Source organism: Leptonychotes weddellii, chromosome 4 (assembly GCF_054177405.1).
Source record: "Leptonychotes weddellii isolate Sample4059 chromosome 4, ASM5417740v2, whole genome shotgun sequence".
NCBI lineage: Eukaryota > Metazoa > Chordata > Mammalia > Carnivora > Phocidae > Leptonychotes > Leptonychotes weddellii.
In genome coordinates, this window is record NC_138372.1 from 71,358,191 (window position 1) to 71,374,367 (window position 16,177).

General features: G+C 41.8%; 1 long non-coding RNA gene across 3 annotated transcripts in view; it reads right to left on the bottom strand.

Moving 5' to 3' along the window:
• Window positions 1-16,177, bottom strand: part of LOC145721317 (uncharacterized) — a 71,065-nt gene that overhangs the window by 39,860 nt on the left and 15,028 nt on the right. The window lies entirely within an intron of this gene.

Sequence of the window (16,177 nt, forward strand, 5' to 3'; positions counted from 1 at the left end):
AGAGTACCCTTATCACGACCAAAAAAAAAAAAAAAAAAAAATCAATGGAACAGAATTGAGAGTCCATGAGTAAACCCTCATATTTATGGTCAATTGATTTGCAATGAAGAAAGGATGGTCTCTTCAACAAATGGTGCTGGAATGTTTGGATATCAGATACAAAAAAGATGAATTTAGACCCTTACCTACCACCATATGCAAAAATAAATTCAAAATGGATCAGAGACCTAAATGTCAGAGCTGGAAGTATATAACTTTTAGAGCAAACAGGAGAAAACTTACATGACATTGGTTTATAATGAGAGTTCTTACATATGATGCCAAACATACAATCCATAAAGAAAACTTTAAGTTAGACTTCATCAAATAGAAAAGGAAGGAAAACTTTCAAACTCATTCTATGAGGTCAACATTACCATGATACCAAAAACAAAATAAAACTACAGGCCAATATCTACGATAAATGTATACACAAAAACCCTCAACAAAATATTAGCAAACCAAATTCAACAATACATTTAAAAAGTCATTCACAACGACCAAGTAGGATTTATTCCAGGGATGCAAAGGTGGTTCAATATTGCAAATCAATGTGATATATCACATTAATAAGACAAAATATAAAAACCATACGATCCTCTCAATAGATGCAGGAAAAAAGCATTTGAAAAAGTACAACATCCATTCATGAGAAAAACTCTCAACAAAGTCGGTTTAAATATTACCTAAAATTTAATACCTAAACATAATAAAGGCCATGTATGAAAAACACACAGCCAACATCACTCAGTGGTGAAAAACAGCTTTTCCTCTGAGGTCAGGAACAAGACAAGGATGTCCACTCTCTCACCACTTTTATTCAACATAGTACTGGAAGTCCCAGCTGCAGCAATCAGACAACATAAATAAATAAAAGGCATTCAAATTGGTAAGGAAGAAGAGAAGACATGATACTATATCTAGAAAACCCTAAAGACTCCACCAAAAAACCTATTAGAACTGATAAATGAATTCAGTAAAGTTGCAGGATTCAAAATTTATAGAAATCTGTTGTCTTTCTCCACACTAATAATGAAGTAGCAGTAAGAGAAATTAAGATAACAATCCCATTTACAATTGCACCAAAAAGAATAAAATACCTATAGATCTTTAACCTCCTCCTTGGTTAAGAAGATAAAAGACCCCTAACTCTGAAAGGAATTGAAGACCACACAAATGGAAAGCATTCCATGCTCGTGGTTTGGAAGAATTAATAACTGTTAAAATGTCCATACTACCCAAAGCAATCTACAGATTCAATGCAATCCCTATGAAAATACCAATAGCATTTTTCACAGAACTAGAATAATCTTAAAATTTGTATTGAACCACAAAGACCCCAAATAGCCAATGAAATCTTGAGAAAGAAGAACAAAGCTGGAGGTATCATAATTCCAGATTCAACATATACTGCAGAGCTATAGTAATCAAAAGAGTATATGGTACTGGAACAAAAACAAATAGATCAATAGAATAGCCCAGAAATAAACCCATGCTTATATGGCTAATTAATCTACAACAAAAGAGGCAAGAATATACAATGGAGAAAAGACAATCTTTTTAATAAGGTGCTGGGAAAACTGGACAGCTACATGCAGAATAGTGAAACTGGACCACTTTCTCACCCATACACAAATTAAACTCAAAATGGATTAAAGACCTAAATGTGAGCTCTGAAACCATAAAACTCCTAGAAGAAAACATAGTAACCTCTCTGACATCAGCCTTAGCAACTTTTTCTAGCTATGTCACCTCAGGCAATGGAAACAAAAGCAAAAATAAACTATTGAGACTACCCCAAAATAAAAAGCTTTAGCACAGCAAAGGAAACAAAATGAAAAGGCAACCTACTGAATGGGAGAGGCTATTTGCAAAGAAAGGATAGATCTGATAAGGGGTTAATATCCAAAATATATTAAGAACTTATATAACCTAGCACCAAAACAAAATAAATTCCAGTTAAAAATGGGCAAAGGAAATGCACACCAAGAAAACAAATAATCCAATTAAAAAATGGGCAGAAGACATGAACAGACATTTCTCCAAAGAAGACATACAGATGGCCAACACACACATGAAAAGATGCTCAGTAGCACTCATCATCAGCAACATGCAAATCAAAACCACAATGAGGTATCACCTTGTACCTGTCAGACTGGCTAAAATCAAAAACACAAGAAACAAGTGTTGGCGAAGATGTGGAGAAAAAGGAACTCTCTTGCACTGCTGGTGGGAATACAAACTGGTGCAGCCATGGTGAAAAAACAATATAGAGGTCCCTCAAAAAATTAAAAATAGAACTGCCCAATGATCCAGTAATTGCTCTACTGGGTATTTACCCAAGGAATATAAAAACACTAATTCAAAAAGATATATGCATCCCTATGTTTACTGCAGCATTATTTACAATAGCCAAACTATGGAAGCAACCCAAGTGTCCATCCATAGATGAATGGATAAAGAAGAGGTGGTGTTTGTGTATACCGTGTGTGTGTGTGTGTGTGTGTGTGTGTGTCTACATATACATATGTAGACACACAATGGAGTATTACTCAGTCATAAAAAAGAATGGAATCTTGCAATTTGCAACAACATGGATGGATGTAGCAAGTATAATGCTAAGTTAAATAAGTCAAAGAAAGACAAATTCCATATGATTTCACTCAAATGTACAACTTAAGAAACATGAAGAGAAAAAAAAAAAAAGAGATAAAGCAAAAAAATAGACTCTCAACTATACAAAGCAAACAAGGGTTACCAGAGGAGAAGTGGGTAGGGGCTGGGTAAAACAGGTGAAGGGAATTAAGAGGACACTTATAATGAGCACGGAGTAATGTACAGAATTGTTGTATCACTATATTGTACTGCTGAAACTAATATAACACTATATGTTAATTATACTAGAGTCAAAATATTTTTTTAAAGTGGGCAGAGGGATGCCTAGGTGGCACAGTAGGTTAAGTGTCCAACTCTTGGTTTCAGCTCAGGTCATGATCCCAGGGTCCTGAGATCAAGCCCCACATCAGACTCCACACTTAGCACTGAGTCTGCTTGAGATTCCCTCAATAAATAAATAAATAAATCTTTTAAAAAAATAAAATAAAAATAAAAATGGGCAGGGGACCTGAATAGACATTTTTTCAAAGACAGTAGATGGCCAACAGACACATGAAAAGATGCTCAATAGTATTAATCATCAAGGAAATGCATATCAAAACCATAATGACATATCACTACAAACTAGTACAGACAGCTAGAATCAAAAAGACAAGAATGACAAGTGTTAGCAAGGATATGGAGAAGACAACCCTTGTGCTTTGCTGGTGGGAGTGTAAATTGGTGCAGCCACTGTGGAAAACACTATGGAGCTTGCTCAAAAAAATTAAAAATAGAAATAACATACAATCCAGTAAACCCATTATTAGGTATTACCCAAAGAAAACAAAAATACTAATTCAAAAAGATACATGCACCCCTATGTTTATTGCAGCATTATTTACAATAGTCAAGATATGGAGCAACCCAGTTCCAGTAATGAACCCAAGCTCACTAATAGATGGATAAAGAAGAGGTGGTATATGTGCATATACATATATATATAATGGATTATTACTCAGCCATAAAAAAGAATGAAATCTTGCCATTTGTGACAAGATGGATGGACCTAGAGGGTATTATTCTAAGTGGAATAAGTCAGAGAAAGACAAATACTGTATGACTTCACTTATACGTGGAATCTAAAAAACAAAACAAATTAAAAGGTCTTTTTTTTTTTTTAAGATTTTATTTATTTATTTGAGAGAGAGAGAGAGAGAGAGAGAATGAGAGACAGAAAGCACGAGAGGGAAGAGGGCAGAGGGGGAAGCAGACCCCCCGCTTGAGCAGGGAGCCCGATGTGGGACTCGATCCCGGGACTCCAGGATCATGACCTAAGCCGAAGGCAGTCGCTCAACCAACTGAGCCACCCAGGCGCCCCCAAATTAAAAAGTCTTTTAAATACAGTGATCAAACTGGTAGTTGCCAGAGGGGAGATGTGTGCAGAGATGGACAAATAGATGAAGGGGATTAAGAGGTACCAACTTCCGGGGCGCCTGGGTGGCTCAGATGTTTAAGCGTCTGCCTTCAGCTCATGTCATGATCTCAGGGTCCTGGGATCGAGTCCCACATCGGGAGCCTTCTTCTCCCTCTGCCTGCCACTCCCCCTGCTTGTATGCGCTCTCTCTCTCTGGCAAATAAGTAAATAAAATCTTAAAAAAAAAAAAAGAGGTACAAACTTCCGGTTATAAAATAAATGTCACAGAGATGAAAAATACAACATAGGGAATATAGTCAGTAATATTTTAATAACGCTGTATGGTGACAGATGGTGACTACACTTAATATGAGCACTGATTAATGTATAAAATTATTGAATTTATATGTTATACAACTGAAACTATTAACATTGTATGTTACTTATATGTCAATGGAAAAAAAAAGACAAGAAATAACAAGTGTTGGCGAGGATGGGAGAAAAGAGAATCTTCATGCATTGTTGGTGGAAATGTAAATTGGTGCGGCCACTGTGGAAAACAGTAATGGAGTTCCTCAAAAATTGAAGTAAAGGGGTGCCGGAGTGGCTCAGTTGGTTAAGCGTCTGCCTTCAGCTCTGGTCATGATCTCAGGGTCCTGGGATCAAGCCCCGCATATGGCTCCTTGCTCAGTGGGAGTCTGCTTCTCCCTCTGAGCCTCCCCTCACTTGTGCTCTCTCTCTCTAATAAATAAATAAAATCTTTAAAAACATTGAAGTAGAATTACCATATGACCCAGTAAATTCCACTTCTGGGTATTTATCCAAAGGAAACAAAAACACTAATTCTAAAAGATATGTGCACCCCCATGTTCACTGCAGCACTATTTACAATAGCCAAGACAGGGGAACAACTTAAATGCCCACTGACTAATTAAAGGATAAAGAAAATGCGCCATATATACACAAGAGAATATTACATATCCATAAAAAAGGATAAGATTGTGCCATTTGAGACAACATGGATGTACCTACAGGGTATTATGCTAAATGAAAGAAGTCAGACAGAGACAGACAAATACCATATGATCTCACTTGTATGTGCAATCTACCAATAAAAGTTTTAGAATATTTAAAAACCAAGCTCAAAGATACAGAGAACAGATTGGTGGTTTCAAGGGAGGGTGGGTAAAATGGGTAAAAGGAGACAAAGGTACCAACCTCCTGTTATAAAATAATTAAGTTGTGGGAATGTGATGTATAGCATGGTGACTATGGTTAATAATACTGTGTTTCCTATTTGAAGGGTGCTAAGAGAGTAGATCTTAAAAATTCTCATTACAATAAAAACATTTTGTAGCTATGTGTGGGGACAGATGTCGACTAGACTAACTGTGGTGATCATTTCACAATATATACAAATATCAAATCATGTACACCTGAAATTAATAAAATGTTATGTTGATTATACCTCAATAAAAAAATTTTAAACAAAATTTTTAAAAATCATAGATGACAGGGCCCCTCCCTCTGGCCTACTAATGACAATTCTCCAGGGTAAAGAGGGGAAGAAGCTGCTGTATCCCACTGCTCCCCTCTCTGGGCCCTGAGACATTTCTTTACTTTTCTCCCCCACCCTGCAGGTGTAGGGCCCTCGAGTAAGGACACAGTAGCTCACCACAGAAACATTAGGAAGCCAAATGAACTAATGCCCAATTGGACCACAACCATCTCTGTCCCCTGGTCACCTCAAGGCCAGCAGCTTTGGGGGTGCTGCATCTGCCTCCTACACATCCCTACCAGGTTTATGTTCGTTCAGGAGGACCAGAGCAGATTTCAGTTCAGCTCCCAAGACCTGTGCTATATCTTGGTTTCTAAATGTCATTTTCCAATAAAAGGAACCAAGTCTGCTTTGGAAATTGGTTCTAAGTTCTAGTTCTAAGGCTGAGGTAGAAAAAATACAAGATGAGCCTGGAGCATCTCGCAGTATCAAAAAGTAAACAAGTGTTTCCTGCTGAAGAAAGGCGTGCATGGCCTTCCATGCAGACTCATCTGCAGCATCCACTGCTCAGGCCACTGAATGGGTAGGAAAAACGATTAGGTGATTTTTTTTTTTTTTAAGATTTTTTTTATTTATTTATTTGAGACAGAGAGAATGAGAGAGACAGAGAGCACACGAGAGGGGAGAGGGTCAGAGGGAGAAGCAGGCTCCCTGCCAAGCAGGGAGCCCGATGCGGGACTCGATCCCGGGACTCCAGGATCATGACCTGAGCTGAAGGCAGTCGCTTAACCAACTGAGCCACCCAGGCGCCCCGATTAGGTGATCTTAAGCTAGCTGTTTGTCCCCAGGCTCTTAAACAGAAAACAGAAGTAAGGTCAGAAAATAAACATCAGTTTTGAAATAAATCAATGAATAATACTATTTGAAGATAGTATTCCTTGCAGGAGGTGGAGCTTAGTCTACCCTTTGAGAGTGGTTTCAACTTAGTGAACTGCTTCCATAGAATAGGGAAAGGAAAAACACCGGCTTTACCAAGTGATGAAGGTTCACGTCCCTGGGGCTATAAGGTGCCTATCATGTGCCCCCTGATATATGTGATGAGAAGGCACTTCAATTCTGTGGTATTCTTCCCCAAAACCATAACCTGGGTCTAATTATGCAAAATAGACAAATCCAGTTTGGGCACATTTCTTCAGAAAATTTGGCCAGGACTCCTCAAGGCTCAAAGTCATGAAAAACAAGGAAAGACTGAAAAGTTGTCACAGATCAGGGGAGACATGTAAACTAAATGCAGTATGGTATCCTGATCTGGATGAGAACAGAAAGAGGACATTAATAGAAAAACTGGTCTGGAGTTTAGTTAATAGTAATAAATCAATAGAGTTTCTTAGTTTTAACAAATGTGCCAAGGAAATGCAAAATGTAAATAATGGGGGAAGGTGGGTGAGGGGTATGTGGGAACTCTGTACTTCTCCCCAACTTTCTGTAAATCTATAATTATTTCAAAATAAAAAGTTTATTTTATAAGAAAGTACTGACTGGCCATGAGCAGGGATGCAAAGACAAGAGAGGCATTGCCCTCAGAATCTTCTGCCTTCCTACAGGAGGGAGCCATGACGAGGTTAAATGCCTTGAAGGAACAAGCACTCTGGCTTGCCTGGGACAGTTCCTAGTTTATACCCATTATCTCAGCATCATGATTAATTACAAGCACCCCCTTTTACTTCTGAAAGTATTCTGATTTGGACATTAAATTTTATGGTCATACCACGTAAAAGCACAGAGTATGCTGTGGTGGTCAGAGATAAGAGGGAATACTTGTGATGGCAGGGAAGGATGGATGGGGGTTAAGAAGTGGAAATAGGGGGATAGGAAGGAAGAGATATGGCTCAGACTGGGGCAGCCTCAAGAGGAAGGGCCCAGAGGCAAGTAAGACCCAAGGGGTATTCTTTTTAAGACACAGAAGTCTGAAGTTGGAGAAAACGGAGAAAAGCAGCAGACACAATTAAGAAGATGGGGTCAACTAGGGTTGGAAGCACATTAAAAGGACTAGCACTCTCCTGGGGCAGTAATGTATTTTCAAGCAGATGGGAGGGGAAGGGACTCTACCACCCTACAAATGAAAAACCTACAAAATCAACTTTCTTCAGAAAGATCCTTTACCCTGGGGCCCTTATCTATTCTTCCCTAACTTTTCCTATACTTTCTCTGGGCCCTTGATATATACTGAGCTCCAGCTCACCCAAGCTAACCTCAAGGTATTGTGAGGTCCCTCTCTACATTGATATTGCCATTCGTTCAGCTCTCAACATACACAAGATTCAAGCAGCTGCTTCCCTAGCCTTGGGTGTCTGACCCAAACTGTGGTTCAGTCATATGCTCTGCTGACTCAGAGTCTACACACCTCCTCTCCAGAACACCAGTCCTTGACCCCGCATGTGGCATTCTTTGCCATTGAAGTAAAGGGTCACCTTCAATAAAGCATAACCCCCAAGCCTTCTTGTGAACTCCAAATTTCAGAGAACGGGAAGAAATGTTTTTATAAAAACCCTGTTGCTCTTTCAGGGAAGAAGACTTGCATTCTAAATAGTTTTACTACGAAAAGTAAGCTGTGATTCAGTTTCACTTTCTGTTTAAATACTTCAGGAACTAATTCATATGCTATTATTTTCAGAGAATGATGACTTTATATATTTTTTAAATCTTGTCCGTTGAATCATTTCATTCCCATGTGATTCTCAAACACTTAAAAATCCCACCAAGCTTAATATACTTAGTGAAGTCTCTATAAGGGATTATTTAGCATCTTCTGCTTATAGTCCTGTCCAAAAACCAGCTGATCTTCCTACCTTAAAGATTTACCTAGACCAAAGTAAGAGATACCATTCTGAAATCTGAGTGTCTTTACTAGCTGCACACTATACACCCTGGTAGAAAAATCAGAGTAAGAATGTCTAGAAGCCCACCTCTCCCGGGCTATGGGTACAGTGGGGAGCAGGGGGTACTTTTCCCCTGCAGTGTGCCCAGGAGGCCTGAGTGAGACTGGGCCTGGCTTCTGTGGCCTCTGCGGCCCAACCTGGAGGCTGAGAGGTGGGGGGCAGTGGTGGCTGGGGATGCCCTGGGAGCCCGCAGATAAAATTCTCCGATGAAATGTGGTCTTCCTCCACGAAACTTGCTTTCTCTGGGAATTCCTATGTCCTTTACCAAATTAAATAGGAATAGGAACTTTCATAAAATCTGAGCCATCCAGCTCTCTGCTCTCTAAATTTCCAAGCCTTTGCGTGTCCTTCCGTCAGCAAAAAATGCTCATGTTTTAGAAAACTGACTGCCAGTGAAGTAACGGAGAGGTGGAATTGGACCAAACACGTTTATGTGAGAGCAGCTTCCCCAAGCCCTTCCCTATGAAGGAGCAGGCCTCACTTCCGGGGCCAGTGGAGAGAAGCCCACTCCAAGGTGCTAGTTTTCAGTTGGCTTCCCAGCACCTCTGCAGTCATAACCAAAGCGAAGGAGAATATTGCATGACTTCAGAAGAAAGCTGGCCACCTTGCAACATCTTCAGGAAATTCTGCACTCCCCTAGGGCTTGCAAAACTCCCTATGTCTTGCAGACCAAAGGCAAGATCTCAGTCACCTAGCTCTAGTTTGCATAATTAAAGAAAGTGGAAGCTAGTTATTTTCTGGGTGACCCTTGGCCCAACCAAGCCCACAGGGCCTGTGACAGAAATAAGATAGCAATATAATGAACTATGGTAGCAGTGAAAACTCGTACTACTTACAGGAACAGGAAAAGCCAGGCCCCTGGATGTTCATCCGACCCCTTAACCTGCAAGGGTCACATGGCCAAAGCAGCGTCCACTGAACGTACTCTAATGTTATTCTTTTGAAGATGGACACCTGCAACTTAATGTAATTTCATGTCATAATCCCTAAGACTTTTCAGAGAAACAATTTACCAAAATCTTCTATAATACCTTTTATCTTCCTTTGTGATGTGGAAAAGCATAGCCTGTGATCTGTTAATTTGCTATCACATCTTTACCTCTTTCTGGTCCTTCTTCCCCTGTCCTATTAATGTACTATCCAACTGTGGGGGAAAAATTAAAACACAAAAGTTTAAAACACACACACACACACACACACAGAGAAGTTTAGAGCCACAACCAGTAGGACCACACAGGGAGAGAGAGAGAGAGAGAAAGTCCACCTTCAAAGTAAGCCGAGTGGCTCTACCTCTTCCACATGCGGCACCCAGACAGATTTCCTTTGTACAAAGAGCCTTGCTACTAGGGGAAGAAATGTGAAAATCACCCAGTTACTCTAAACTCCCTCACTTTAAAGAAGCACAAATCAAGACACAGGTTTACTTGGCGGGAGGTCACTTTTAGCAGAGCAATCGCTGGAAACCAGGTCTCACACTCCCAGTCCGTGGCAACAAAAAAGCCCAATTAGCTTAGGAGAGACAGAGGAAGCTCCACGTGGGCCTCTTTCAATCAAAAGCCACCTGGGATGAGGGCAGCCACCCTGTCTGTGGAGCTAAACTAAGAGCCCTCCGCCCCCGCCCCCACTTCCGTTGCAGAACAAGGGTCACTGCCACAGGGAGAGCTGAATCTGTGGACTGGGTTCTGGTTTGAGTCAGAGCACAATTTGGTTTTTAAGCCCAGAATTTGTTTGGATCCTCCAGCCTTGTTTAGAGGTTGAGAGACCATGGGGCCACCTAGCAGCCCTTGGCTTTTCAGAGTTTGGGAAAGCAACTCAGTTGCATTAGGAGTTTCTCGGAGAAAGCTTCTAAGACAAAGAAGGAATATTTATTTACTAAGTGGGAGAGGAAGCTACTGCTGAAGACCTTTCTAACCCACTTCTGTAAGGTTCACTTCCATAAAACCAGTAAACATATCTATCACAACTTTGTTTCTCCAAGTAAAGCCTTGAGACTTTTTTTTGTGTGTGTGGAAAGTGACACAGCAAGCAAGCTAGCTTGCTCATGTTAGCAAGACTGAGGATATCTACAGAAGTGGGGTTCTGGGTCACTTTGCGGATGGGAGTAATAAATTTAACATTAATATGAAGGTCTGTGACAGTTTCTGGCTTCTTTTTTTTTTTCTTCCTTTTTTTTAGGAATATATGAAATTTCACAGTCTTCATCTTGTGCAGCTCCAGGCCCTGGGAGGCAGGCTAGCTGGGGGTTAAGCACAGGGTGGGTAGGCCTAACCTGGCAGCCTGAGTTTTTTAGCATCTAGGCAGCATGGAGTTTTTGAGTCTCCCCTGAAGTTGTCCCCTCCCCCCACACACAGCCTACATTCCTGGGGAGGGTCTTAACATCTGCCTGGGGCTTCAGAACCATGCACACTCATTCATTCATTCAACCAAAATTTATTGAGTACTCACCTTAGGCCAGGCCTTCCCATCTGGGACCACTCACTAAGTGCCCTCCAGGGTGCTCTGTGCCCTTTCTCAAAGAGGCACAGAGGACCAGATTCCGCCGTCTCCTGCGCTCCCCGCAGTAGCTTATAGTTAGCCTGCGCTATAAAACATTCAGTAAACCCACGCGCACAATAGGCAAAATGGGAAAAGGCTGGGATTTGTGGCCAGACTGACCCAATTGAAGTCCTACCATTGGGGCAATTGGCAATAACCAGCTGCTTGATCTTGAGCAGGTGGTTAAAGTTCTCTGAGCCTCAGCTTCTTTAGATGAAAATGGAGGATAAGAAAATATATTCCTGGGATGCCTGGGTGGCTCAGTCAGTTAAGCATATGCCTTCGGCTCAGGTCATGATCCCAGGGTCCTGGGATCGAGTCCTGCATCAGGCTCCTTGCTCAGCGGAGAGCCTGCTTCTCCTTCCCCCTGGTTGTGCGCTCTCTCTCTCTCTCTCTTCCCCCCACCCCAACAAATAAATAAAATCTTAAAAAAGAAAAAATATATTCCTTACAGGGAATTTGTTTAATGGGACATAAAGACATATAAGTAAATATATAGGGACCACCAGTATTAGGTAAAAACTTTTTTTAAGATTCAGCACAATTTTTATTTTAATATATTTCAAAGTAATGCCTGTACATAATTACAACAGTAACACCTACATAGCTTTTACTCTGTACCAGGCACTATTCCAAATATTTTACATAGATTAAACTAGTTCACCCTAACAACAACCTTCTGAAGTAAGTACAATTACCTGGTGTTCAACAAATGATGTAACTGAGGCACAGAGAAGTTGAGTGACTTGCCTAAGGTCACACAGCTAGCAAGTGGCATGACCTGGCTTCAAATCATGTCCATATTCACGCAGTTCAATAATTCAAAAAATTCTGTAAGACTTGTTTTGAAAAGCAGCCACTCTCTGCATTTCCTTCCCTGGCGTTCCCACTCTCTATATAATCAATGCTTATAGAAGATGAGGACTTAAGTTTTTTTCACCATTACTGGAAACCACCATATCCCACTCACACACCACCCTTCCCCTCTTCCAACCTTTCAGTATCATTTCTTAGTTGGATGTAATGTTTACATCATCATCACTTCTAACACTATTACAGGCTCTGCAGTGTTCCATCATTCTCTTTCCTCCCTATACAGCTAGTAACTAGTTAATACTCGTCTTATTAGTTTGCTTAGCTTCTGTGCACCTTCCACTAATCCATCACCGAACTCTCCATGGAGCTTGGACTTCCTACCAAGGAGACCGGCAATGAGCCCTTTCTCCAAGTTCCATGCCTGAACCCAGAGACCCCACTGGGCCAGGCAAGCTCAGATTCATAGACCCTGCGCCCTCTGTGACTGGACCAGAGACTTCCCTGCCACGTGTGAGCTCTACGGAGGCAAGGATGCTGCCTGTGTCACACATGCTTTTCCCCAGAAGCTGACACAGGGTATTTAGAAAAAATGACTGGCTATGACGTGGATGTAAGGGATGGGACACAAAAACTACTCAACGCCTGAACAGCACCCCTATAAGTCGCCCGCCTCCTCCATGGAAACAACAGCCGCCTTTTACTTGGTGGTATATAATGTAGGACAAAGGTGCTAGGCACATTTCTCACATTTTTTCACTTAATACGCCCAACATCCACACTTTAAGCTATGCATTTCTACCCACATTGCACTGATGGGGGAACTGAAAGGCAGACAACTTAAGGTCACGTACTAGCAAGAGGCAAAGCCAGGTCTCCCACTGGCCTATAGCTAGTAGAGGTCATCTGCTATCACAAAATGAGGCTCTTTCCACTAGTCCTAAAGCAATTCTGTGGGTGAAAGCACTGGAGTCTCCCACCTGCCACTCTGGAGGGCAATTCAGCAGCCCTTTAGTTCGAGCTCCCACCTCAGCAGGAAGCCGTTTATCAGATTAACAACCCACCTGCTCCCACAGCAGAGAGCAGGGCTCTGAGGAAACAGAACTGGGCTTGGTTGGGCTCTCTGTGGGGGCCAAGGACCCAAGGACATCTTGGGCCTTACAACTGGGAAGCCACTTGGTGCTTTTCCCCTCCCTGGGAGGAGACTAGAATGTGTTCTTTGACCTCACTGTCAGCATGAAGTAATGGGAAGAACACAGGATTTGGAGCCAGACAGATGTGGGTTTGAGTCCTGATAAGCTTTATGATCTTGGTCAAGCCACTTAATCTCTCCATGTCTCAGTTCTTTCAGCTGATCTTGGTCAAGCCACTTAGACTCTCCATGTCTCAGTTCTTTCAGCTGAAGAATGGCTTAATGCCACTTCCCTCATGGAATTCTCTTGGGCATTAAATGAGATGGCATATTTAAGGAGCCCACACCACAGCCGGCACCCAACAGTGCTCTCAAGCAAGAGCTCTCCTTTCCTCTCTCAACTGGATAGGGCAATCATTATTGGGCCCACTTATCAGATGAGCAAACTGAGGTGCCAAGAGATTGAGTTGCCTACAGCTAATAGAGGTCATCTCCTAACTCACAAAATGAGGCTCTTTCCACTAGGTTTGTTTGTTTTTTTGGCTTCTCAAAAGCAAAAACAGGTCATTCTCCCCAAAACTGGTTGTTTTGCCTTGAATATGTAGCTGTCTGGGCCCTCCTTCTCTTCTCTTTGCTTCCCTTCTCTAAATCCTTATCTCACCAGTCTCTTTAACACATAAATCAGACTGATCATCATAAAGTAATAGAGAGAGTCACAAGCAAAACGAGAGGTAAATACAATTCTCTCCACAAGCAAGACAAGCCCTCTCTGTTGGTGCAAAATCATGACTCATTTGAAACCTTTTATGATGGCCAGATGCTGAGCACATCTAAATTGCTTCAAATTGCTTCTACAGTGTATGTTAGTGGTAGGGAGGGGAACAACCAACATCTATATATATTTATACATTTACCAGGAAATGTGTTTATACTGTTTTCCAATCAGGATTAACCACAAGCCAGGAGTTCCACAACTAATGAATAGGCTAAACCCAGCCCACTGTTTAGAATGAAAAGTCCATCTCAAACATAAGATTTTAAATCAAAATAAATGTCTGAAGAACATGGTTCTCAGGATTGTTGGGCAGCCAGAGCTCTTTCTAGCAGCTGGCAGGGTGAGTGATGGCTGTTTCTGAGCTCAAACTTTATCCTGGAAGCCTTAGAAGCTAGGCAAGGGAGGCTTCCAAGGAAGGAAAGGATCTCTTTTTACCACAACTGCTCCACATTTAGGTCGTTGGAAATTCCTGGTGTGATCTCTGACCACCCAGAACCCATCCCTGAGTTGACCCACAGCCAGCAGCCCAAGTCACTCTAGAGCCACAGCTTGGGTCTTCCCCAAGACAACCTGACCCCAGAGATCTGTGTGGACTCACTATGCCTAGATGTTACATCTTGTAGACTTAGGTCACTGTCCAAAATGTGAAACTTCTCATTTGTTCTCACATTCTCAACCCCATACTGTCCCATGGCTCTTCTCCCAAACACCAATTGTTCCTCTTTCCTGCAAAATTTCCCTCTGTGACCACTGGAATCCTTCATTCCATGGCAAATCAATCCTTCATCCTTCACCTTATCACAGAAGGCTCTCCTCTTCTTGGACTTCCCTGAGACACAGTTATCCCCTGATCACAAGCATCTTCTACAGCCATCCTGAGGGATGACTTCTTGTTCGCTCATGCCTATGTATCTACCTGGTTCAGCAGATGAAGCCCCAAGGTGGGATCAGTGTCCTCAGACTCCTGTGTGTTTCAAGACCATTACTCTCCTCCAGTGTAACTCCTTTGGGGCTCACACTATCTAACTACACCAGCTTCCCTGCATTTCTCTGTCTCCCTACTCCTGCTATCCTCCTGGAGCAGTTCAGTGTACAGGGGGAGAACCCTCCAATGCCATTCATTACGTTCCTTACATTGAATGACCCTGATCACCCTTCCACATCCATCACCCATTGCCACAGCCACATTGTTCCTCTTGTCACTGCCAAATACACCATTTTCTTTCTTTTTTTTTTTTAATTATTGGTTTATTCATTATGAAGTGATACTTTTTTTTTTTTAAGAGGAAGGGAGAGGGAAAGAGAGAATCTTAAGCAGGCTCCACACCCAGTGCAGAGCCCAACATGGGGCTCAATCTCACAACACTGAGATCATGACCTGAGCTGAAAACAAGAGTAGGATGTTTAACCGACTAGCCACCCAGGTGCCCCACAAATATGCCATTTTCTGACATGGCCTCCCAGCCATCTAGCTGTGCATCTGCTTTTCAGCCTCTCTGAGATCACTAATCCCTTGATCCCTCATCTTTCTACCAGTCCATCATCCCCCAGCCTTCTTTCCTTTCCAACAAAACTGTTCTCTCATCCACACCCTCTATGCCTGCACTCCTTTTCTTCTGCTGACCCCCAATCCTCTGCACCATGTTCCATTCAACTTCTCCTTCTCCTTTCTGCACTAGCAGCTGAGGGCTACAAAAGAAAACACACGCCCCCACCTCCCCACAAACATACCTGCATCAGAGACTGCTGGTTGCCAATCCCAATGTCTGTTATCACTATTTTAGAATCCTGATTTGGAATAAAAAATCCTTATAATCTTTAGAATTTTGATCTTGAATAAAAATATTTCCCAGCATCCCTTGGAGCTAGACGTGACCATATTATTCAGTTCTGGTCAATAAGGTGAGTAGAGATTGTGTGGCAGCTTCTGGGAAATTTCTTTATGATATACCTATGATATGCCCTTTGTCTCTTCTTCCCCTTCCTCCATCCTTCTACTGGAACATGGATGTGATGCCTGGAGTTCATCTTAGACCATAATGATGAGGACTACATCTGAAGGATAGCAGAATATAAAGCTAGAAGTAGTCTGGATTCCTGGGAACTACAGAGCCTGAATTGCCTATAATAGACTTCTTTGTGTAAGAGAGAAATAAACATTATTCTAAGTACTCCACTGTTTTTTAGACTTCTGTTACTCACAGCTGCTCACAGTGGAAGAGACTCCTACTAACACAATGCCCTGAACACACAACCAATTCTTCTTCTAGTGCTTGATCTGTTTCCTTTCCTAATACTCTCAGGCTCCAGGCCAACCCAGCCTTTTCCCCACAGACCCCAACACATTCAATTCCCACCCAGTTCCCAGTCTTACCATGTAACTTTACATTCTTTGGTAAGGTGGCTGAATGAATATATGATAAACATTAAAAAA